A 24,618-nucleotide genomic window follows, 5' to 3' on the forward strand; every position below is an offset into this window, starting at 1 on the left:
AGCGGACTGATGATCTCAGAAGTTAAGTCCCATAGTACTCAGAGCCATTTGAACCATTTGAATCACCGTGGTTAAAGTATTCCGTGCATGGCAGAAAGGCGTTATCTAAAACCGGCACCGAGGCGCTCTAAGGCGCTGCAATCATGGACTGTGCGGCTGGTCCCGGCGGAGATTCGAGTCCTCCCTCGGGCATGGGTGTGTGTGTTTGTCCTTAGGATAATTTAGGTTAAGTAGTGTGTAAGCTTATGGACTGATGAACTTAGCAGTTAAGTCCCATAAGATTTCACACACATTTGAACATTTTACTTTGCGAATAGGTGCACCACGAGTCATAAATGACAGGGGTGAACGACGGCTGCTGAGGTCTATACCGTCCAATAAACGTGCAATTATTGAGCAACTGACCGCCAGGATGAGCCAAGGGGCTACCAACACTGTGTCTTCAAAGACGGTTCAGCGAACGTTGCTGATTATGGGCCGCCTCAGAAGGCTGGAATTTGCAGGCCAACATCACAACTGGACGCCCAATGAGTGGCCACAGTTGGCCTTTTCAAATGAACCGCGTTTTTTGCTCCATCGGAAAAATGGTCGTTGGCGTGTACGGCCCTGCAACAATTGTCGGAAGTTCCAGGCCGGAGAGCCGGCCGAAGTGGCCGTGCGGTTCTAGGCGCTGCAGTCTGGAACCGCGAGACAGCTACGGTCGCAGGTTCGAATCCTGCCTCGGGCATGGATGTGTGTGATGTCCTTAGGTTAGTTAGGTTTAACTAGTTCTAAGTTCTAGGGGACTAATAACCTCAGAAGTTGAGTCCCATAGTGCTCAGAGCCATTTGAACCATTTTTGAACCAGGCCGGAGAAGTAGCGTTATAATCTGGGCAATATTTTTGTGGCTTTCCCTGTGTGGTTTTGTCACTCTGGAAGGTACAATGGATCAACACACGTACGTATCTATCATTGGAAACCATGTCTACTCCAACTTCAAGTCTGTTTCTTCCTCGGCAGAAAAATGCAGCATGTCACACAGATCGCGGTGTGCGTACTTGGTTCGAAGAGTACCAGGATGACTGTACCGTGCTCCCCAGGCCACCAAACTGTCCGGATTTAAATCCGATCCAGAATCTTGGGACCTCCTCGATCGGGCTGTTCGTGCCACGGATTGTGAACCGAGAAACCTAACACAGCTGGGCACGGCACTGCCGGCGGTTTGGCCCCACAACCGAGTCCGTACCTTCCAGAACCTTATTGACGTTCGCGTTGTGAAAGGAGGTCGTTCTAGCTTTTGACAGGTCGCACATTATTGTGACTGGATCCTGTAGAAACAATAGGAAACTTTGTATCTAGGGCCGAGTGCGATGTTATCTACGGCTTGGATGAGAACGAAGGAGCAAGTTTCAAATGTTCAAATGTATGTGAATTCCTAAAGGACCAAACTGCTGAGCTCATGAATACCTAGACTTGCACACTACTTAAACTAACTGATGCTAAGAACAGCACACACACCCATGCCCGAGGACGGAGACAAACGTCTGGCGGGAAGGGCCGCGCAATCCGTGACATGGCGTCTCTAACCGAGCGGCCACTCCGCGCGGCGCGAAGTTTCAGTCTTGGTATTGAATAATTTCAGGAATTATAATGACATGGAGTTTTGTGTGTATCACTGAGTTTGGTAAGATAAAGGTTTTATCACTAGCAATACGTGAGATTTTGTTTCGAATCAAATGGTTCAAATGGCTCTGAGCACTATGCGACTTAACTTCTGAGGTCATCAGTCGCCTAGAACTTAGAACTAGTTAAACCTAACTAACCTAAGGACATCACACACATCCATGCCCGAGGCAGGATTCGAACCTGCGACCGGAGCGGTCGCTCGGTTCCAGACTGTACCGCCTAGAACCGCACGGCCACTCCGGCCGGCTGTTTCGAATCACTTGCACTTTTTGAACCTGCTGCTTGCATGTGTCTAGGATATTACGAAACATATGTGATCACTGAAATGATAAAGCATGCGGGGATATTTAATTTGATTTGAATTTTGAGTCTATCACCAATATTTATTCGATACTTTTGTTGTAATACGACGTTTTCTGTCTTGTAGTTTCTGTCTGTCTTCAGTTTAATTCTGCATCTTACTATTCAATAAATAACTAGGCCCAGATATCCTGCCCTGGTTTTCCTTGGCGGTGCTGTTCCCTAATGATATCTATATTTTGATTAATTCTTTTATTAGTGTGTAGATTGGCTTGAGTTTTATTGCAGTGTTCCAAAGCGGGACCCATTACTGGATATGTTCGAGATGTCCTTTAATTTGAGACCAATGTGTATTCAGTTGTGGCGAGCAGTGTCGTATCAGAAACGAGGTGGCCGCTATGTTGTTGTTGAGTGCCATTAATATAGTAGTATAGAGAGTTCGTCCTATAGCTAAACATTGGTTTTCGTGTGCTTCAATATGCCTCGGCTGACTATCCGTCATTTTAATGTGACACGGAACTGTCTGTCAGTTTTTCAAAAGCTAGGGAAGAATTTTGACATGGTGAAGTGGGGAGTTGTGTTGAAGAGGTCAGAAGGTATGTCCCTTGTGCCTCTTTTCATAGAGCGCTTTTTTAATATCGAGAAACACACTGTCTCTGGTTATTGCAGAGTTAGACTGTCGACGTCCGCTACGCCCTTTGACTCGCGTTTGTTTTTCCTGATCTCGTGCCTCCATTCCACGAAACGCACGTCTACTCGTTGTTTGCTGGAGTCCAAGCCCTGGTTAAACTGAAGGCTTCGTCCCCGTTTACAACGTTTTCTGACACCTTTATTTCGAAGGAAACCGTAACTACGCTGTTCCAGATGTCTGAGGCTTAACACCCTGATAATAGTTCCGTCGTGCCCTATTTCGTGTCTCTATTCCAGACGGCACTTGTCAACAGCTGGTTTGCTTGACTGTGTCAGCTGACTGTATCGTCGATGTTTCTTGCGCCTCTTTTCAACTGTTCAAGTGTACTGCGCCACATACAACATGCTAATTCGCACGAAATTCGGCACACACCAGGTTTCCTTAGACCTTACTCGTCTTTAACGTTACAAAGCAGAAATGGCTCTGAGCACTATGGGACTCAACTGCTGAGGTCATAAGTCCCCTAGAACTTAGAACTACTTAAACCTAACTAACCTAAGGACAACACACACATCCATGCCCGAGGCAGGATTCGAACCTGCGACCGTAGCGGTCGCGCGGTTCCAGACTGTAGCGCCAGAACCGCTCGGCCACCAGCGGCCGGCTTACAAAGCAGACATTTTATCTTTCTTGGTGGTAATAAAATGCCTTGGATGTTATTTTTCTCTATAGAGATAAGGGTAACATAGGGCAGGTGAGTGACCCTTGTTTTTTTCTCGTATGACTATCATATGCCTCGATTTTGTCAAGCATTGTAGTTTTCTCACTACAGTCAAATGTCGGTGGTTATCAGAACTGCGACATTGCGAAACTCTTTCAAAGAGTAGTAGAGATGATTAAACTGAACGACGTAATTTCTTATTCCATCACCATTGTCAGTATATGAGTCAGTATTTGCTGTCCACCTCTGCAGCCGAAGTAACAGCTTAGCGTGGACCTTCATGTTCTGGGTGTAGTGGTTCAAACTCCGCCACTGGATGTAATTTTCATTGTCAGTAACTAGAAATGAAGGTGGTGTCGTGCAGTTTCTGGCCACCAAACCGTGCTCCACCGTTCAGGATTCAATATGAAATATCAGTGGCTGTGCTATTAAGAAGAACGATGCATTGTTCCTTCAGCCAATACCAAGCCCTCGATTCTCAGTAAATATGTCCTTCCTGGACGTGAATATACGTGACGTACGAGTTTAGACTGTGACACATGAAAGTTTTTCTCTGGCCGTGATTCGTGCACTGATAGCCGAAGCGGTTAAGGCGACCGCTCGCGTAAAGTGGGAAATCCTGGTTTGAGTCCCAGCCTGACACAAATTTTCATGTCGCCATTCCAGTGTACAGCCGATGGTAGTTCGTATTCACAGCTGCGAATGCATTTCCTGAATTCCTGATTTAATTCTAAACTTCTCTCCGCAGTTTCTGTTGACGTTGGGCTGTCCGTTAAATGAGGGCATTAACCTTAGGTCTACACTAGGACCTTACCGAATGAGCAATGTTGAATGTCATCACAGTTGGTAATCAACACAAGGATTCAATCATTCAGTCATAATAATTACACAGTATCTAAGAGCATAGCGTAATTCTTTCGCATGGGATGCTCTTAAACTTAGTTACTCATTACAAACAGCGAGAATTTATTGAGATGACAAAACTATTAGAGGTAGCAAGTCTTCCAGAGACACAGCATTATGTTTACTTTAGATTGTCGTGTTTAATGTAGTTAATCTAAATACTAAAAGCATGACCATAGTGACATTGCGGAACGTATTACATTGTGCTTATGATAAGGTTATGGAGGAGCTCGTTTGCTACTATCTAAGGTGTGAATCGGTCAGAAACATTTTAAATAGAACACGGTCTAAGATTCATTCTTGATTTACAAAATAGGTATGTTCAAGTGTGTGTGAATTCCTAAGGGGCCAAATTGCTGAGGTCATCGATGACTAGACTTACACGCTACTTAAACTAACCTAAATAAACTTATGCTAAGAACAACACACACCCATGCCCGAGGCAGGACTCGAACCTCCGGCGGGAGGTGCCGCGCAATCCGTGACATGGCGCCTCATAATAGATATATTTATAGTTGTGAGACAAGTGTTACTAAAACTGAGACAAGCAGTATTGTACATTTACGTTTCGGACTTACTTTCCTTTTTAAGCAATTTGTACGGTAACAATAGATACCGCAATTATCGGAGAAATAAAATGTAAATGTCGTGAGACTAGGGCGTCACTGTGCGGCTGGTCCCGGCGGAGGTTCGAGTCCTCCCTCGGGCATGGGTGTGTGTGTGTTTGTCCTTAGGATAATTTAGGTTAAGTAGTGTGTAAGCTTAGGGACTGATGACCTTAGCAGTTAAGTCCCATAAGATTTCACACACACACACACACTAGTGCGTCCCGTCGGGTAGATCGTTCGCCGAGTGTAATTAGTCTTTCAATTTGACGCCACATCGGTGACTTGCGCGTCGATAGGGATGAAATGACGATGATTAAGACAACACAGCACCCAGTCCCTGAGCGGAGAAAATCTCCGCCCCAGCCGGGAATCGAACCCGCGCCCCCCATTAGGATTGACATTCTGTCACGCTTACACTTTTCTTTATTGTTCTCATTTTGTTCGTTGTAACTGTTCGGTGTGGATGTCCCATGACTCCCGTTCAAGTTCAGTGTTGAGCCGTTTACTCAGTTTTTTATTACAGAGGGCAGCTAACCCTCTGAATGAACATGCTGCGCTACCGTGCCGGCACCACTCAGGTACCGGGGGCGGACATCGCAGAACTAATGTATCTCACTTGAAGAACTATTGAGCTACTATTTATACCACCTTCTGCCTGTTAGAAGTAATAGTTCTGTTTCCACGCTGTTTTTATTTGTCAGAATAACTGCGACGATCTATCGAATGCTTAACACATGGAACTTCCAATAGAGCAGTTCTTGACACTAGGTATAACCAGAAGCATCAAATGTATACACATCAAAAAAGTATTGTATCACCCCGGTTCCCAGAACTCCTGAAGATAGACGTTGACTGTGGATATTGTATCACAGACATAGCCCCTTTGACTGTTCAGAGATGTCACTCAACCCGCCCAAAGATGTAAACAACCGTGCATGAGCAGCGCCTATTAGACGGAGGGAGTCCGACAGACGATCAGTTCCAGTCATTCCGCCGGCCGCTGTGGCCGAACGGTTCTAGGCGCTACAGTCTGGAACCGCGCGACCGCTACGGTCGCAGGTTCGAATCCTGCCTCGGGCATGGATGTGTGTGATGTCCTTAGGTTAGTTAGGTATAAGTAGTCCTAAGTTCTAGGGGACTGATGACCTTAGAAGTTAAGTCCCATAGTACTCAGAGCCATTTGAACCATTTGAGCCATCTAGCCATTCCACCAGGAAGGAGGTACACGGCTCGTGTTGTCTGTAGTTCAACCATGCCTAGACGGTCAATACCGCGGTGCGATCGCGCCCGCATTGTTACTTTGTGTCAAGAAGGACTATTAACAAGGGAAGTGTCCAGGCGACTCGGAGTGAACCACAGCGATGTTGTTCGGACATCGAGGATATACAGAGAGACAGGAACTATCGATGACATGCCTCACTCATGCCGCGCAAGGGCTACTACTGCAGTGGATGACCGCTACCTACGGATTATGGCTCGGAGGACCCCGACAGCAACGCCACCATGTTGAATAACGCTTTTCGCGCAGCAACAGGACGTCGTGTTACGACTCAAACTGTGCTCAAAAGTATGCATGATGCGCAACTTCACTCCTGACGTGCATGTCGAGGTCCATCTTTGCAACTACGACAGCATGCAGCGCGGTACAGATGGGCCCAACAACATGCCGGATGGACCGCTCAGGATTGGCATCACGTTCTCTTCACAGATGAGTGTCGCATATGTCTTCAACCAGACAATCGTCGGAGACGTGTTTGGAGGCAATCCGGTCAGGGTGAACGCCATAGACACACTGTCCAGCGAGTGCAGCAACGTGGAGGTTCCCTGCTGTTTTTGGATAGCATTATGAGGGGCCGACGTACGCCACTGGTGGTCATGGAAGGCGCCGTAACGGCTGTACGGTACGTGAATGCCATCCTCCGACCGATAGTACAACCATATCGGTAGTATATTGGCGAGGCGTTCGTCTTCATGGTCGATAATTAGCGCCCCCATCGTGCACATTTTGTGAACGACTTCCCTCAGGATAACGACATTGCTCGACTAGAGTGGCCAGGATGTTCTCCAGACATGAACCCTGTAGATAGGGACAGATTTAAAAGGGCTGTTTATGGATGACGTGACCTTCCAACCACTCTGAGGGATCTACGCCGAATCGCCGTTGAGGAATGGGACAATCTGGATCAACAGTGCGTTGATGAACTTGTGGATAGTATTCCACCATGAATACAACCATGCATCAATGCAAGAGGACGTGCTACTGGGTATTAGAGGTACCTTTGTGTACAGCAGTCTGGACCACTGCCTCTGAAGTTCTCGCTGTATGTTTATGTTGATCTCTATTCCAATTTTCTGTACGGTTTCCAGAACTCTCGGAACCGAGTGATGCAATACTTTTTTAGATGTATGCTTGTATTAAATAGTTTCCACACTTAAGCATGTAATTTTGGACACGATTAATTTGAACTGTGTTAACATATGGAATCATGTATATAATTTTCATTTCTTAATACACGGTTACGCGTTATGTATTCCTCCTTGCGAGTAGAAGGAAGAAACGAAGAAAGATTAGGGTTTAATGACTGCCGGCCGGAGTGGCCGTGCGGTTCTGGGCGCTACAGTCTGGACCCGAGCGACCGCTACGGTCGCAGGTTCGAATCCTGCCTCGGGCATGGATGTGTGTGATGTCCTTAGGTTAGTTAGGTTTGATTAGTTCTAAGTTCTAGGCGACTGACGACCTCAGCAGTTAAGTCGCATAGTGCTCAGAGCCATTTTTTGTTTAATGCCTTATCAACTACGAAGTCATTAGAGGAGGAGGACAAACGTGAATAAGACAGAGATGGAGAAGGAAACTAACTGCGTCCTTTCTAAAGAACTTTGTCGGCATTCGCTTCAAAGTATTTAAAAACGAAGGAAGGTTAGTGTTTACCGTCCCATCGACAACGAGGTCATCACAGACAGGGCACAAGCTCGGACTGCGTCAGGGATGGGAAGGAAATCGGCCATGTCCTTTCACAGAAACCATCTTTGGATTTGCCTGTAGCGATTTAGGGAAATCACAGAAAACTTAAATCCATATGGTCGGACATGGATTTGAACCGCCGTCCTCACGAAGGCGTGTCCAGAGAGCGCTGCCTCGTTCGGTTAAGGTGTTTAGGAGAACAATGGAGGACATAGATCTAAATTGCCCTACGGAATTTAGGACACGTTTTCTCCAAAAGCCGAGTCTAGTGTCGTGGCACTTCGCAAGGTGCTGTCGAGGGCTCAGTTCCTTAGTCATAAATAAGACTGTAACGCACAGTACACTATATGCTCAAAAGTATCAGAAGTATACGAACACCGCTATATAATGCGGAATTGACACTAGATGTCACGAGAGGCCGATCTCCCAGTATAAAAGGGGGCGGGCAATATTGTGTTGTCAGTAGAGAAGCAGTAACAGCAGAGTGAGTCCGATAGAAGTGTTCGGTGACTTCAAACGTGGACTAGTCACTGGATGTTAAGTGAGTAAAAAAAATAACGAAACTTCCTGGCAGATTAAAACTGTGTGCCGGACCGAGACTCGAACTCGGGACCTTTGCCTTTCGCGGACAAGTGCTCTACCAGCTGAGCCACCCAAGCACGACTCACGCCCCGTCCTCACAGCTTTAATTCCGCCAGTACCTCGTCTCCTACCTTCCAGACTTCACAGAAGCTCTCCTGCGAACCTTGCAGAACTAGCACTCCTAGAAGAATGGATATTGCGGAGACATGGCTTAGCCACAGCCTGGGGGATGTTTCTAGAATGTGAGGACGGGGCGTGAGTCGTGCTTGGCTAACTCAGTTCGTAGAGCACTTTCCCGCGAAAGGCAAAGGTCCCGAGTTCGAGTCTCGGTCCGGCACACAGTTTTAATCTGCCAGGAAGTTTCATATCAGCGCACACTCCGCTGTAGAGTGAAAATTTCATTCTAAAATAATAATAATAAAAACAAGGTCAAGGGACATTTTAGCCCTTAAATAGTTGCCCAAGTCGACTTTGTTTAACCATAGTTAAGCCAAGACCAGACAGATGTCACGTACTGGCGGACAGGGAGCGTCTAGCATCGGGGAGGGTAGTTATGATAAATCAAATGAGAATATCGAAAGGGATCTCTCGGGCGTTCCAAAGTGCATCCAGCAGCTCAGCTAGCACAATTAAAAGGAATTCGGTACTGTGCACGAACAGCTCCTCAAAAGCTACGCACTGCTGTAGATAACGCTAAGCGAAGCTCGATGTGGTGTAAAGAGCAACGCCACTGGACAACAGAAGACTGGAAACGAGTAATCCAGAGCGAAGAATGAAGCTGTGCCCTGTGGCAGTCCAATGGAAGCGTTACGATTTGAGGACTGCCTGGAAAACATTATCTGCCATTCTGTGTAGTGTTAACAGTAAAGGAAGGAGGTGGTGGTGCTACGGTATGGGGTGTTTTTCGTGTATAGGTTCTAGTTGCCTTATTGCGCTTAAGAAAACGCTAAATGCGGAAGGATGTGAACACACTTTACGGCATTGTGTAACGCGTACAGTGGAGGGACAATTCGGAGATGATGACTGTATCGGCATAATAGAGCAATCTGTCAAAAAGCATCATCTGTGAGGCTGTGGCTTGTGGACAGTAAATGGGCTGGCCTGCCAATAGGTGCGATCTGATTCTAATGGAACACCTATGGGATGAATCATAACGCCGAATTCGCTTCCCGTTCCGGACCCCAGCGTCCCATATGACTACCTTCTCTGGTTACTGCTCTTGAGGAAGAACAGGCTGCTGTTTTCCCATAGACATACAGATCTCAGCGGAAGTGTCCCCATCAGAGTTCAAGCGTCATAAAGGCGAAGGATGGCAACACCCCGTATTAATGTCCACTAGTAGATGTCCGGATACTTTTGATGAGATAGTGAATGCCATCTGCAGTAACTGTTAATTAGATTTGACACGTAAGCTGTTTCATCAGTGAGAGGCTCTGCGTAAAACATAGACTTGGTATACACACTTTACAATTCTTCCAGCGTCGTTAAGTCAGTTAAGGAAGGAGAAAAAGTAACTGGTGCACTGCTGTCTATCCAAGTCCATGTTAACGTGCATTAACAACCGCTCGAGATCGTACAAAGAAGTGTACGTGAGCCTCAACTTACATCATTCAACAGACTGTGAGTTGGATATCGCCCCATGTATCCACACAGCAGTCCACGAACTATCAAATACACATGCAAATGAGAAAGTAGCAGAAATTTTTATTTATTTATTTACACTTTCGTTTTTAGAACTAAACTGTTTGTGCATGTGTTTACTCGCTGTAGTGTTATTTCGCCGAGTGCCTCGGTACTCGCCGTTGTGCGCATATTTTTAGTTTTACAACAGAACGTCGCTTATGACTTCAACTGTCTTCCGAAGACGCAGGATGTAGAGTCTTCTACCGTAGGAAGCAAGGGAGAGGATGCTGTTATTGGTGGTCGGTATCCTCCCAGTCATCTCGAGGCAAGGAAAATCCCTGTCCCCGCCGGGAATCGATCCCGGGACCCCGTGCGCGGGAAGCGAGAACGCTACCGCAAGACCACGAGCTGTGGACACTTAACTTTAATAGAGTTCATGTGCTGTGGTATAAGCTCATCATTAATAGCCCTCTTGCAGACAATAACGGTAATCTTGCTATTACATTAATCTGGTCGCTATGTACTGTCGTAACCTGCAATGTGAACTGACAGACGCCAACTGGAATATGAGTTAGTGAGACCCTCCGGTCAGCAGTGGCGTCCTAAATACTTGCTGTCGAGAGGGCGTTGGCGGCATATTGCTTGTCAGTGTGTCTCTGGCCTCTCTCGTGATAGGCGCGCTTGATCCAGTGCCTACAATCGATCTTCGCGCTTCATCTTTGCCGACCGGTGTGCTGGCGCCAGCTTGCGCCAGCACACAGGATCTTTGGGAAAATAATACAACAAGAAACTGCGAGAGCTAACAAGACTAAGCTAAACTAGTTTCAAGATTCGTAGGATATTCTTCACTACTTGATCAAAAGTCAGGAACTGACCACTAGATGTCACGAGGGGCGCACTCGCCAGTGCAAAAGGAGGTGGGACGTAATGTCTTGTCAATAGAGGAGCAGCAATAGAGGAATGGGTAGGTCTAGAGAGCTCAGTGACTTCGAACGTGTCTAGTCACTGGATTTTACCTGAGTAGCAAATCTGTAACTTTTAACCCTTCTAAAGCTGCCCAAGTCGATTGTTGGTGATGTGATTGTAAAGTGTGAACGTGAAGGAATAACCACAGCTGAACCAAGACTAGGTAGACCTCACGTACTGACGGGCAGGGAACGTCGGGCATTTTGTAGGGTGGTTGTAATAAACTGCAGTAAATCAGCGGAAGGGTCACTCGTGTGTTCCAAAGTTCTGCCAGAAGTCCAACTAGCACAGTGACTTCGCGTAGGCAGTTAAAAGAATGGGTTACAATGAGCGAGCAGCTCCTCGTCAGCTACACATTTCTGTACGCAATGCCAAGTGCCGCTTGCATTGGTTTAAAGTGCGACGCCACTGGACAGTGGATGACTGGAAACAAGTAATTCAGGGTGATGAATCACGCCATATCCAGTATCAACAGTGCAAGGAGAACATTACCGGCCATCCTTCTTATTGTCAACAATGAAATACGGAGGAAGTGATGTTGCGGCACGGGGTTAGTTCTCGTGGTTAGGAAGTGGTCCCTTTATTGCGCGTAATAAAACCCTAAATGCGGAACGACATGAACAGATTTTGCGCCATTTTATAGTGCATACAGTAGAGGAAACTTTGGGGACGATAGTTGTATCAGTGTAACAATGGATCCGGTCATAAAGCAGCACCTGTGAGGTAATTCCTTTTGGACAATAAAATTCCTGAAATGGATAGGCCCGCTCAAAGTCCCGACTTGAAACCGATGAGACACCTTTAGAATGAGTTAGAACGTCGACTTCGCTCCAGACGCAGCGTCCCACACTCAAACCTTCTCATGTTTCGAGTGTTGAGGAAGAATGTGATGGTATTCCTCCACATCCACTCAGCCATCTTACTGAAAATGATCTCAGCAGTCGTCATAAAGGCAAAGGATGGCCACACACCGTATTAACGTCCATTTAATACACTGGTGTCCAAAATTAAAGCAACAAAGAGCTATTTCTCCGTGTTGCGTCTAATTCAAGGTATAATCATACAAACTGTCGACAGATGTCCGTACACTCGTGTTCTGCACAGATGATGGCATTCCGGTCAATGGGTAACCACGTCAGCGATGACAACAGGGCACCTATCAAACGGGGTAGTGTTTACTGGGTAGTCCCACATTCACACTTGCTGTGTATACAATCACAGACGGTTCAGTATGGCACAAAGAAAACGCCTACCAGACTCTCTACGGTGGAGGGTAATAAGAAGACTGAAAGCAGGGCAGTCGCAAATTGATATAGTGCGAATGCTTAATGTGAACGATTCTGTTGTTTCTCGGATGTGGCGACAATTTATAGAGACCGGAAAAGTATCCCGAAGACCAGGGAAGGGCTAGCCATGTCTGACATCAAAAAGAGAGGACCGTTATTTGGCATTAAGGGTACGACGGTACCGCATTAGTATTGCACGACAACTGGCATCTGACCTCGCAGCATCCACTGGACGTGTTGTATCGAGACAGAAGACTTCGATAGAGTAGCCTTTACTGTCGGAGGCCTTGTATATGCGTACCTCTGATGCGTCTTCACAGAAGGGAACGTCTAGAGTGGAGTCATCAACCTGCCACCTGGACGGTCCAATCTTGGGCCAATGTTCTTGTCGCAGATGAGTCCCGATCTGGTCTGGAGAGTGATTCTCGACGCATTCGCATCTGGAGGGATCCAAACATTGTGGAAAGAGACAGATATCGAGGAGAATCCTTAATGGTGTCGGCAGGGATTATGTTGACCATTCGAATACCTCTTCATGAAATTGTACGGGTGAATCGGCAAGGTTTAAATCTGTGTCAGGTATCACGACGAAATTTTGGGATCTGATGTGCGGTGCTGCGAGGTGGTGTGGGTCCAGACTTCGTACTGATAGACGGTAAAGATCAACCTCATAGAGCACAGGTGGTTGATGTTCTCCTGGAAGCAGAAGAAACGGCATGCATGGCAAGGCCTGCTCGCTCTCCCGACTTGAATCCCATAGGGCACGTCTGGGATGCGCTAGGGAGACGAGTTGCATCTACCAACCACTCTCCAAGACTTGTGAGCAGCTCTGCCTGAAGAATGGGCATTACTGTCTCAACAGGAGACTGACGACATCATTCACAGCATGCCCCGTCGTTTTCAGGCCTGTACTGCTGCCAGAGGTGGTAACACCCCATGCTGAACACATTAACCAGTTGTCGGAATGTGTGTGCAAATCCTTTAAGTTGGAAAACACGAAGAACATGAAACTGTAATTTATATTTCTTGATGAATCCGCGATCCAGAGACGTAGCTCCATCTTCAGATGAGACTCTTAGATTTTAGTTTAAAAAGGAAAGGAGGGGTAAGTATTAACGCCTCGTCGACGGTGTGGTCATTAGAGACGGAGCACAAGCTCGGATTGTTTTAGGGATGGAGAGGGAAATCGGCGACGCCATTTCGAAGGGGCCATTTCGGAATTTACCTGGAGCGATTTAGGAAAGTCACATAAAAACTATATCAGGATGGTCGGACGCGGATTTGAACCGTCGTCCTCCCGAAAGTGAGTTCCTATTGCAAAAACAGAATACAGTGAAATGAAGACAGACGTACCAAAGCAAATTAACATCCTTGACACTAATCTTTGAATTTTTCAAAATATGGGATATTACCTGTTACCTATTACCACACAATAGGATATCAGTGTCTTTCAGTCTGAAGTTGTCGAAACGTTTTATGAAATCCACGGAATTAGGGATATGGTGAGGGCATTTACCTACATAGGGGCTAAGTAATTCAGCCAGATATTTTGCCACCAAGTAAGTAGGTGCCCTAATGTTGCTAACAATCGAGCGCATAGGTACCCCCTCTTTGTGGACTTTAGGGTGTCCATAAAGTCTTGGTGGTACAGGTCCTTGAGGTGACAATTTCTTGGCGTCCCCCTCTGGTAGATCAAGAAGACAGCATAAATTTGAAAACTGAATAAATGACGGAATAATGTAGATAGAGAGGTACAAATTGACACACATGCTTGGAATGACATGGGGTTTTATTAGAACCAAAAAAATACAAACGTTCTAAAAATGTCCGACAGATGGCGCTTCATCTGATCAGAATAGCAATAATTAGCACAACAAAGTAAGACAAAGCAAAAATGATGTTCTTTACAGGAAATGCTCAATATGTCCACCATCATTCCTCAACAATAGCTGTAGTCGAGGAATAATGTTGTGAACAGCACTGTAAAGCATGTCTGGAGTTATGGTGAGGCATTGGCGTCGGATGTTGTCTTTCAGCATCACTAGAGATGTCGGTCGATCACGATACACTTGCGACTTCAGGTAACCCCAAAGCCAACAATCGCACGGTCTGAGGTCTGGGGACCTGGGAGGCCAAGCATGACGAAAGTGGCGGCTGAGCACACGATCATCACCAAACGACGCGCGCAAGAGATCGTTCACGCGTCTAGCAATATGGGGTGTTTTTTTTGTTCTAATAAAACCCCATGTCATTCCAAGCATGTGTGTCAATTTTTACCTCTCTATCTACATTATTCCGTGGTTTACTAAGTTTTCAAATTTATTCTGACTTTTTTGATCACCCGGTATTTTAGTGATCTTTGGAAGCTAATGGAAGCAGGTTCATGGCGGTTCATGGCGTTATAATTTGCGTCCAGTCGCTTTCCGAATTTGCCAAACTATCGTTATGTTTGAGGATACTTGCACTGCATTGCCTCCCAAGCGTTCACTGCGCATGGTCCAGAAAATAACGTTCAGGTAACACTTCAATATGATGATGAGCATGCAGTGGCTCGGAAACTAGTTAATGGTACAGTAAATCGTATAAAATACAAAATACCTACATAAGCCGCGAATTTCAGTGATAGTCGGTTAGTCATCCACAATGGATACAACGAATGTTATTTCCTGTTGTACTAATGATTGTAAATTAAAAATCCTAAATTTTAGATGCAGATTTCACGAAGATAATAAGTAAAGGTGTGCTCAATGTGAAGATTGTTTTGATCACCGCTGTGTCTTGTTGTAGGTGGTATGCACTCTGCTTCCTCCGAATTTTGAACTGACTTACTCCAAATCGCTACGCATCTTGACATCTGTCACAGTAAAGAAAATGTAAGTGAAAGAAAAAGAAGTTCTGGGACCGAACAAGGAATGAACCCCGTTCTTTCGATTTATAGTATGACACTTGTCCAGTTAGCCTGTGAACCATATATCGGGATAATAACATCGCAAACGGGACATATATGCGGGTATTTATGCAGTAGCTCTACAAAGCAACGTACTGCTGTTGCAAATTAAATTTTATTCTATGTTCTTCCACATATAAAGCTTTCACGTAAGGTGTGCTGGGGAAATAAAACCAAAGACTGTCACCTGCTGATCTCCGAAACACGACATGGCAAACAAACTTGCTTTTTTTTTTAAGTTGGTAGTTTACGCAGTGTTTTCGTTCTTTTTAAAACGGATATATTATCTGTTAATTTCAAGAATACGACTTGTGTCTCGGATCGCTTTGTGTAAAATAGGCGAAACTGATTCAACTTTTACGTCGTGTCATTCTTAGTTGCGTATAATATTACGTGCTGATAATTTTTATGTTGGGACCATCAGATTACAAAGGACAAAACATAAAAACGAGTGTTTAGTTCCTAGTGCTGTGAAGTCTGAAAACAAAATTTCAAGTGGCAGTTGTAAGAAGAACAGCGATGACAAAGGAACGAAAACACATGTAGACCAATATCCACGAAATCTGCCACTGAAGATGTCTTGCAAAGAATAAAGGCGAAATGCGCGTTTCATTTAGTTGTAATTAGACCGTATAACATAAAAATTATCAGCATGCGGTAGTATGAGACAATGCATTCGAAATTGTTTATCGTCGTTAATGTTTAAATATTAGAGTGTCACGGAGTGTAGCCCAAACATGTTTTCAGTGTCACTGTATGTAAGAGCTACAGTGTGAAGTTCGCGTAAGAATACCAGTTTAACGCAGACAGGTATTTTTAATACCAAAACGCATAAGGATTGCCATGCGAAGTGATCATATTCACATTTTCAGCTTACGCAGCGGGTAGGCCCGCTCAGCGATTTTTAGCGCGCTCGCAAAATGCAGTGGCGGCGGTAGCGACGGCGAGGGTGTTGCATTTTTGCTGGGAAGTTTGGCCAGCCGGTTCAATGTCCGGCCTTTACTGCTGTTAGGCGGCGGGAGCCGAGCGGTGCCGAGGTGCGCCGAACGCAGCCGGGTCAACGGCCGCCGCCAACACACTTCCGCATCAGACGGCGGCAGGACTCAGCCGTCTGCGGCCCGTGCCGCGGCGCCAAACCCGCGCTCGCGCGCTCTCTATTCCAGGCCCTTTTGCAGATAAGCTGCTGCCTTACCAAATTGGAGATACCATCTCAAACCGCTCGCGTACCATACTGTTATTTATACTTCACCGGCATAACGGGGAGATTCTCCGAGAATCCATTCAACCGCAAGCCATAAATGACGTAGAAAAATGGCTCTGAGCACTATGTGACTTAACTTCTGAGGGTATCAGTCCCCTAGAACTTAGAACTACTTAAACCTAGCTAACCTAAGGAAATCACACACATCCATGCCCGAGGCAGGATTCGAACCTGCGACCATAGCGGTCGCGCGGTTCCAGACTATAGTGCCTAGAACCGCTCGGCCACCACGGCCGGCCATAACGTAGAAAAGGGTACGTCATACAAATATTATAGATTTTCCTTCTTATCGGCGGCCTATGTGGCCGAGCGGTTCTTGGCGCTACAGTCTGGAACCGCGCGACCGCTGCGGTCGCAGGTTCGAATCCTGCCCCGGGCATGGATGTGTGTGATGTCCTTAGGTTAGTTAGGTTTAAGTAGTCCTAAGTTCTAGGGGACTGATACCCTCAGAAGTTAACTCCCATAGTGCTCAGAGCCATTTGAACCATTCCTTCTTGTTCTATTTGCGTATAGAACGAGAGATAAATGACATTATAAATGCCTCTGTACGTACCTGAGCCTTTCTTATCCTATTCTCATGATTATTACGCGAGAGATATAGGGCGTCCACAGTTAAAATTTCCTGTTTCAAAACGCTGCAGAAAGTGAACTACTACTCAGAATGACATCAAATATGAACAGCATTTTATTGACACAGGGAGAAACCTCACGGAAAAAAAATTAACGACAATTTTACCAATAGATGGCGCTGTATGCTTCTTAAAGTAAATGGGATTGGTTGGTTGATTCGGGGGAGGAGACCAAACAGCGAAGCCATCGGTCCCATCGGATTAGGGAAGGACGGGGCAGGAATCCGGCTGTGCCCTTTCAAAGGAACCATTCCGGCATTGGCCAGAAGCGATTTAGGGAAATCAGAGAAAACTTAAATCAGGATGGGCGGACGCGGGTTTGAACCACCGTCCTCCCGAAAGCAAGTAAAGTATACTAACCACCGTGCCACGTAAATGGGATCGGCTGCAAATGACATATGGATAGCCGGCCGAAGTGGCCGTGTGGTTAAGGGCGCTGCAGTCTGGAACCGCAGGAGCGCTACGGTCGCAGGTTCGAGTCCTGCCTCGGGCATGGACGTGTGATGTCCTTAGGTTAGTTGGGTTTAACTAGTTCTACGTTCTAGGGGACTGATGACCTCAGCAGTTGAGTCCCATAGTGCTCAGAGCCATTTGAACCATTTGACATTATGGATCGCTAAACGATGGCAATGGTTTGAGTTGCACTTTACACCTACAGTTTATCTCACGGACTTCTTGTAAATTCTGCCATTTTCAGAAGCATTCCGTGTTTCCAGAACCGTTCCAACAAATATCAGTCTTGCATTCGCGTTCCCTAAAACTGATTTTACGTGATCGTCCACTCCTATACCGCTCCTTACTCCTAAAATACTTGTACAATGTGACATGCTGAAAATGTTCACTACTTATCTTGTATTCATTTACTATAGGGGTCTTTCTATTTGTTATAGGCTTTATCTTACATTCATCCACATTTAATGAGAACTGTCATTACTTACATAAAGCAGAAATGTTGTCAAGTTTTCCTGCAGTTCCTTATGATCATCTAATGACGATACCATTCTGTACACAATACATCGTCAAATGGTTCAAATGGCTCTGAGCACTATGGGACTCAACTGCTGAGGTCATTAGTCCCCTAGAACTTAGAACTAGTTAAACCTAACTAACCTAAGGACATCACAAACATCCATGCCCGAGGCAGGATTCGAACCTGCGACCGTAGCGGTCTTGCGGTTCCAGGCTGCAGCGCCCTTAACCGCACGGCCACTTCGGCCGGCAATACATCGTCAGATAACAATCTTATACTGCTGCTGATGCTGCGTTATAAATAAAATGTCACATCAACCGTCTATGTATGAAATTTTAATTTACTATGCGACCAGTTTCGGCGTTTCACTACGCGATCTTCAGGCCCCCTGCCCGAAGGATCCAACCTCATGTGCAACTAAATAGGGACCATTATTAAATAAGTGGTACCCTGCTATCCATAGGTTACTTTTTTCGATTGCGCATGGCGCTAGGTTTTTCTTGCGTGTCGGGCAGGGGGGCTTGAAGATAGAGTAGTGAAATGCCGAAACTGCTAGCATAAGTAAAATAAAATTTGAAATATAAACGGCTGAAGGTGTTTTTGATTTGGAGTTTCATACTGAAAAGACGAAGTCCTTGAACCGTCCTGTATAAACATGGACTTATAGGTGCCTGAGAAATCGTTTATGTATAAGCGGCAATCAACTGGAAAAGAGACAGATGGAAAAAAGTAAGGAAACTGTTTATTATTTCAAAAGTAATCTCTAGAACTGTTAATACATTTATCCCACTGTGAGACAAGACGGTCATTGCATTCATGGAAAAACGTGTGCGGTTCTACCCAGGAGTCCGAAGCAAATGGGCCGTTACCAATGCCTTTCTCTAGGGCTCCAAAACTATGCGGATTGGAGACCGGGGCTGTATGGAGGCTGTGTAAGGGGAGGCTGTGTAAGGGGTCCCCAGCGAAACTTCTGCATCCTAATCGAAACAACTTTGTCAACATGTGAGCCCGCCCAACCTTGCCAACTTTGCACATTCGTGGCCATCGATTTATTTCGGACGAAGAGGTACCTGTCCGCAGCTCGTGGTCTAGGCGTTGCTGCCTCTGGAACACTGGGATCCGGTTTCGATTCCCGGCCAGGTAGGGGATTTTCTCTGCCCGGGGACTAGGTGCTTGTGTTGTCCTCATCATTTCATCATCATCATCATTTGTGAGAGTGACTGGTTCGGATTGTGAAAAGAAAATGGACTGTGTAAAAATTGGGACTTTGTACGGACGCTGATGACCGTGCAGTTGAGCGCCCCGAAAATGGTTCAAATGGCTCTGAGCACTATGGGACTTAACATCTGAGGTCATCAGTCCCCTAGACTTAGAACTGCTTAAACCTAACTGACCTAAGGACATCACGCACATCCATGCCCGAGGCAGGATTCGAACCCGCGACCGTAGCAGCCGCGTAGTTCCGGACTGAGGCGCCTAGAGCCAGCCGGAGTGGCCGAGCGGTTCTAGGCGCTACAGTCTGGAACCGCGCGACCGCTACAGTCTCAGGTTCGAATCCTGCCTCGGGCATGGATGTGTGTGATGTCCTTAGGTTAGTTACGTTTATGTAGTTCTAATTTCTAGGGGACTGATGACCTCAGAAGTTTAGTCCTATAGTGCTCAGAGCCATTTGAACCATTTTGAGGCGCCTAGAACCGCTCGACCACAGCGGCCAGCAGAGCCATGCAAACCAAAAATCATCGAAGAGGTGCCTGGGGATAATCACGATTCTATAGGCAACTGGAAGCATTTTTCCATGAACGTATTGATCGTCCTGTCTCAGAGCGCAACAAATGTATTTACAGTTATGGCGATTACTTTTGAAATAATAAACAGTTTACTTATCTTTTCCATCGATCACTTTTTCATTTGACTGCCCCTTGTATAACGAGAACCTTAGAGATCATACTATCCTTCCTTTTGGTGCATCCTATATTACTTTGTCATGAACAAGATGTGTTATCATTTCTGTTCAATTTAACATGGATGGAAAACAGTGCCACTGTAAATGTAAATAGTTGTTCAGTCGATAGCCTGTATAACAAATTCTCTGTCTGGCGCTGTTCTATTACTCAAATTATCTGCCTTTTACTTTTATGAACATTCGTACCTGATATAGATCTAAATAAAATATAGTGAGTTACTCGTTCTTTCTCTTTTTGTGGTCCTCCGTCCACAGTCGACAATTTGCAGCAATATCTAGGAAATACCGAATTTTAAATTCTTAATTTTGACCAAACGCTTTTCACCTTACCCCAAAAATTCTAAAGTAACCACTGTAGCAATTACTACTTCGTTAGAAATAATGATGCGTAAGAACTATTTTTGATCTTTCTTGACAAAGCTGTAAACAAAATAATAATTTTTACGGTTGTAACTGATGAGGATTTGGACTAAATTCTAGAATGGGAACAGTGTAGTGTGCTTTTTCTCTATGGTACACTAGTTGGTAGCACTTCTGCTTCGCGTATTCAGTGGGAGGACTGTTTTAATTAACTAATAGGAGGCAAGCTATTTTGAAGACCGGAATTGAAACCATTAGACAGCATTCTCAGATTATTCGTGATCGTTGCCGCCACAGTGTCCATGTGCGTTTTCTACTTTTTTTGCACTGATTGTTATGTTGACAGATTGCTGTATAGCATAGCCCGAGGTCAAAGTAAGATTGGTAGACGGTGGGTAAGTTATGAGTTAGCAAAGGCAGGGGCTGTGATGCCGTGACAGGAAACTATTCTTAAAATGAAATGAGTGGTGTCAGTCAAATCTGCAACAAAGCCCTATGGTTTCAAAACTGGGCGCCCTGGACACCCCGGTTGTACTGCAGGGGAGCCGCAGGAATATTTTAATAGCAGACACAATTTATCATTTGCAACAATAAGGGATACAAATAGGATGTATAAAGATCCGTTGATTTGTTTTGGCGATCCCTTGTAAGGTACATGCCATGGCAGTTTTGATAGTGCGAAAATTAACGTGGTACAGGAAAAGAGATTATCGGTATCTTACTTCAGTTCAAGGTTTGAGATGTCGTGTAGTGAACAACAACTTTTCGCATCTCTTTAATTATATCAACGGTAGCTCTGTTCAGTAAATTGTTTAATTAATTACTGTATTTATAAACTAACCTAACAGAATCAACTGCGCACTTCAACTGCGATAGATAGAGCAGTGTTTTGATATGGGGGAAAATTACATTACATTAAGGGCGCAGGGAAAACGAAATAAAATAAAAAGGAGGCTACTGTGCGGTAAGAGGCTTATATTAAGCACAGAGATGATAGTTCGAGTGTGAACTGTTGACGGCCATGAAAATCATGTTAGAAAAAACTCGGCTACGTTTACTGAATAACTGCTGTAGTGATTTCGGGTGTATATCGCGTGCCACAAAGCTATTTTTACTGTCGTGGCGAATACCTCGCAGTCTTTTCCGATTACTTTCGCTGATGTTTCGAACGCATAGCGTATTTCTCGGTTATGTATTGATGTCAAATTTCAACCTATTTACTCCAACTCACTGAAGGACGTTGTCTGACTGATGCGCTCTTATTGGGTACTTACATCCACCTGTTGACACGCAACCTTGCGTTCACGTCACACCTCACGTCGAGCGCTGCCAACATTGCTCCGCGGAAAACGTAACTACCAGCATTGCCCCTTTAATAGATACTTGCCGATGACTGAAATAAAATGAAACGCTCTGGGTCAGAACAATGAATTGTTATAGATACAAAGGGCAGCATAACGAAGATACTATTGTGACAACGCCGTTGTCAGTGTACTTCCTGCCAAAAACAGAGTTCCGAGTTCGAGCCCCGTTTCGGCACACAGATCTAGCGTGTGACAAATTTTCATCGCAGCGTACGCTCCGCTGATGTTTTTCACTGTTTGTCGTAACATTGCATCCGATGTGTATTAAAGTGTATGAAGTCTCACATACTATTGAAATTGTGGTTTCTCACGTGAAAATTGTATTCTAATCGTTTTAATTCTGGTAATCAATATGAATGTATTACAGAAAGCAAAACTAATAGTTATTAGTCATTGTTCCTCAACAGATTAATATAATGATGTTCCAAGATTACTGTGTATGGATTTCGGGACTCCAGCCGTTCGACTTTTAATTCTACTATGTGAAATATAGCCAGATGAATGGCGTACAGCTCCGCGATTATTATCCACGCTTCAGTAGCCAACAGAAATGATTGTTGACTCCCTGTCTGATCATTAAAAAATTCAGCTCTCGCAGAAACATACATTGTGGAACAATCTGTGTTCAATCTGTACCCGTCGTGCCAGTTACCGTTCAATTTCGACAGTGTAGAAGCTTCCAGTTCACTCGGGGCTACGGATGTTTTAGATATGTGATCGTCATATCATATATATCTTTAAGGTGTATTGAGCAAATTACGGTCCAGTTATACTTTCTTTGCCATACCCGATGCAACTCCCGCTTTGATTGAACAATCGTCGTCCAGTGTAATATATTGAATTCTATCAGCCAAAAATTCGTTGAGACAATCATATATCCGAGAGGATTATCAGTCAATATTATCGTGTAGTGCAAGGCACATTTATGAAATCTGGAAAGACGAGATCTACCTGTTCCTCAGCGTATAATATTTTCAAGATATCGTATCTGAAAGGAGAGAGCTGTTTTCCACAACCGCGGAGTAAATAAAACATGGCCGTGAAACCTTTAGAGTGTCCTTCCTGTTCTCGCAACCTCGCGGCTTCGGTTCCCGGGCTGTTTACACAAGCGGGAGGAATCGCTTATTCAGCAGAGAAACCCCATTTGAGGCTTTGCCCTTTCTGGGAACCGTCCGCTGCCACAAGCATAGCTTCTTTCGAGACTATGTGGATGCTGCAGACGGACATACGGAATACAATGGATTCTGGATGGGTTGAACGTAGAAAGAATCCGACATGCTTGCACGTTGTTGCTTCAAGACTTAAGACTTGGGAATGTGAACAACCTTTTCGTCATTTTGTTAACTGGTAGTTCTTCCCACGTTTCGTAAAGGCATCTGCAGAAGAACTCCTCAGAAGTAAGACGAAAAGTTCGAAAACATACCAATTCTTGACAATGGAGTGTACACGTAGTATTTTACTCGTATTTGCGGTGAGAGAAACATAGAACTCCACGAGTTGTAAACGAAAAAATAAGAACGAAAATTATGGTTTAAAGCCCCGTCGACGATGAGATCTTTAGAAACGGAACACCACCTCTCAGTGGTGCGTGAAATCGGCGGCAGCAAAGGATAAACATTTTAACTGTTCAAATGGCTCTGAGCACTATGGGACTTAACATCTTAGGTCATAAGTCCTCTAGAACTTAGAACTACTTAAACCTAACTAACCTAAAGATATCACACACATCCATGCCCGAGGCAGGGTTCGAACCTGCGACCGTAGCAGTAGCGCGGTTCCGGATTGAAGCGCCTAGAACTCTCGGCCACCGCGGCCGACTTTTAACTGTTCTATGTAAGTGAATGATGTGAGCATAGAATACCAATGGTGAACTTGCCTTCGTACTTGAGGTCACTAACGCACAGTAGTTGGATGCCGCTCGACTTAGAGACACCCAGTTAGTATTCAAGAGCACTCCGTCTTCAGGTCACGAGTGGCCTACGGGGGCCATCCGACCGCCGTGTCATCCTCAGTGGACGATGCGGATAGGAGGGGCTTGGGGTCAGCACACCGCTCTCCCAGTCGTTACGATGGTATTCTTGACCGAAGCCGCTACTATTCGGTTGAGTAGCTCCTCAATTGGCATCACGAGGCTGAGTGCACCCAGAAGAATGGCAACAGCGCATGGCGGCTGGATTGTCACCCATCCAAGTTCTGGCCACGTCCAACAGCGCTTAACTTCGGTGATCTCACGGGAACCGGTGTATCCACTGCGGCAAGGCCGTTGCCCTCGTATTCAAGAGACAGAGAGAAATTACATTTCTCGTCCAAGCAGGATTAAATCGCAGACTTCTCCTTCGAAGAGATACTTAGTTGCTTGGTTTCATTCGAGAGGTAAAAGATACGTGGTGGCAAATGTTCTATTATCTCTACTTGCTCTCATTTTCATCAACGAAGCCATTACGGTATTGTTCTTTGCAGGCACTCTTCACATTTATTCAGAACAGGTACATTTATGACATAACTATCACAGTCAACGAAGGGTGGGTTCAACGTGCGTGAGGAAGAAAATTGTTTCCAATTTTGCCTTCAATAATGCCATATTACTTAACTTCATTTTTTTTTTTTTTTTTACGATGGGAGCAGGAAGAATGTGAGGCATGCGGCAAGCTCATTGCAGACTCTCAAATAGCACCAAGAGTGATGCTGTGGTCAACGTACCCACTTGTTTGTGCCCGTACTCCACAAAAGACACCGAGAGGGACCCGCAACATTTACTCACCATCTGAGTTACAAATAACGGTATACACATTACTTTCTTACGCAAAGGGGTATCAGCAGCTGCACGCAAAATGCACTTTCCCGAGAAATTTACATTTTCGAATGGACTGAGCATT

The 24,618-nt window shown here is 45.2% G+C and overlaps 1 pseudogene; it reads right to left on the minus strand.

Annotated features, from left to right (window-relative positions):
* Window positions 1-23,893: 23,893 nt before the first annotated feature.
* Window positions 23,894-24,010, minus strand: LOC124557006 (annotated as a pseudogene).
* Window positions 24,011-24,618: the final 608 nt, after the last annotated feature.

The sequence above is a fragment of the Schistocerca americana genome, chromosome X (genome assembly GCF_021461395.2).
Source record: "Schistocerca americana isolate TAMUIC-IGC-003095 chromosome X, iqSchAmer2.1, whole genome shotgun sequence".
In the NCBI taxonomy this organism is placed as follows: Eukaryota; Metazoa; Arthropoda; class Insecta; order Orthoptera; family Acrididae; genus Schistocerca; species Schistocerca americana.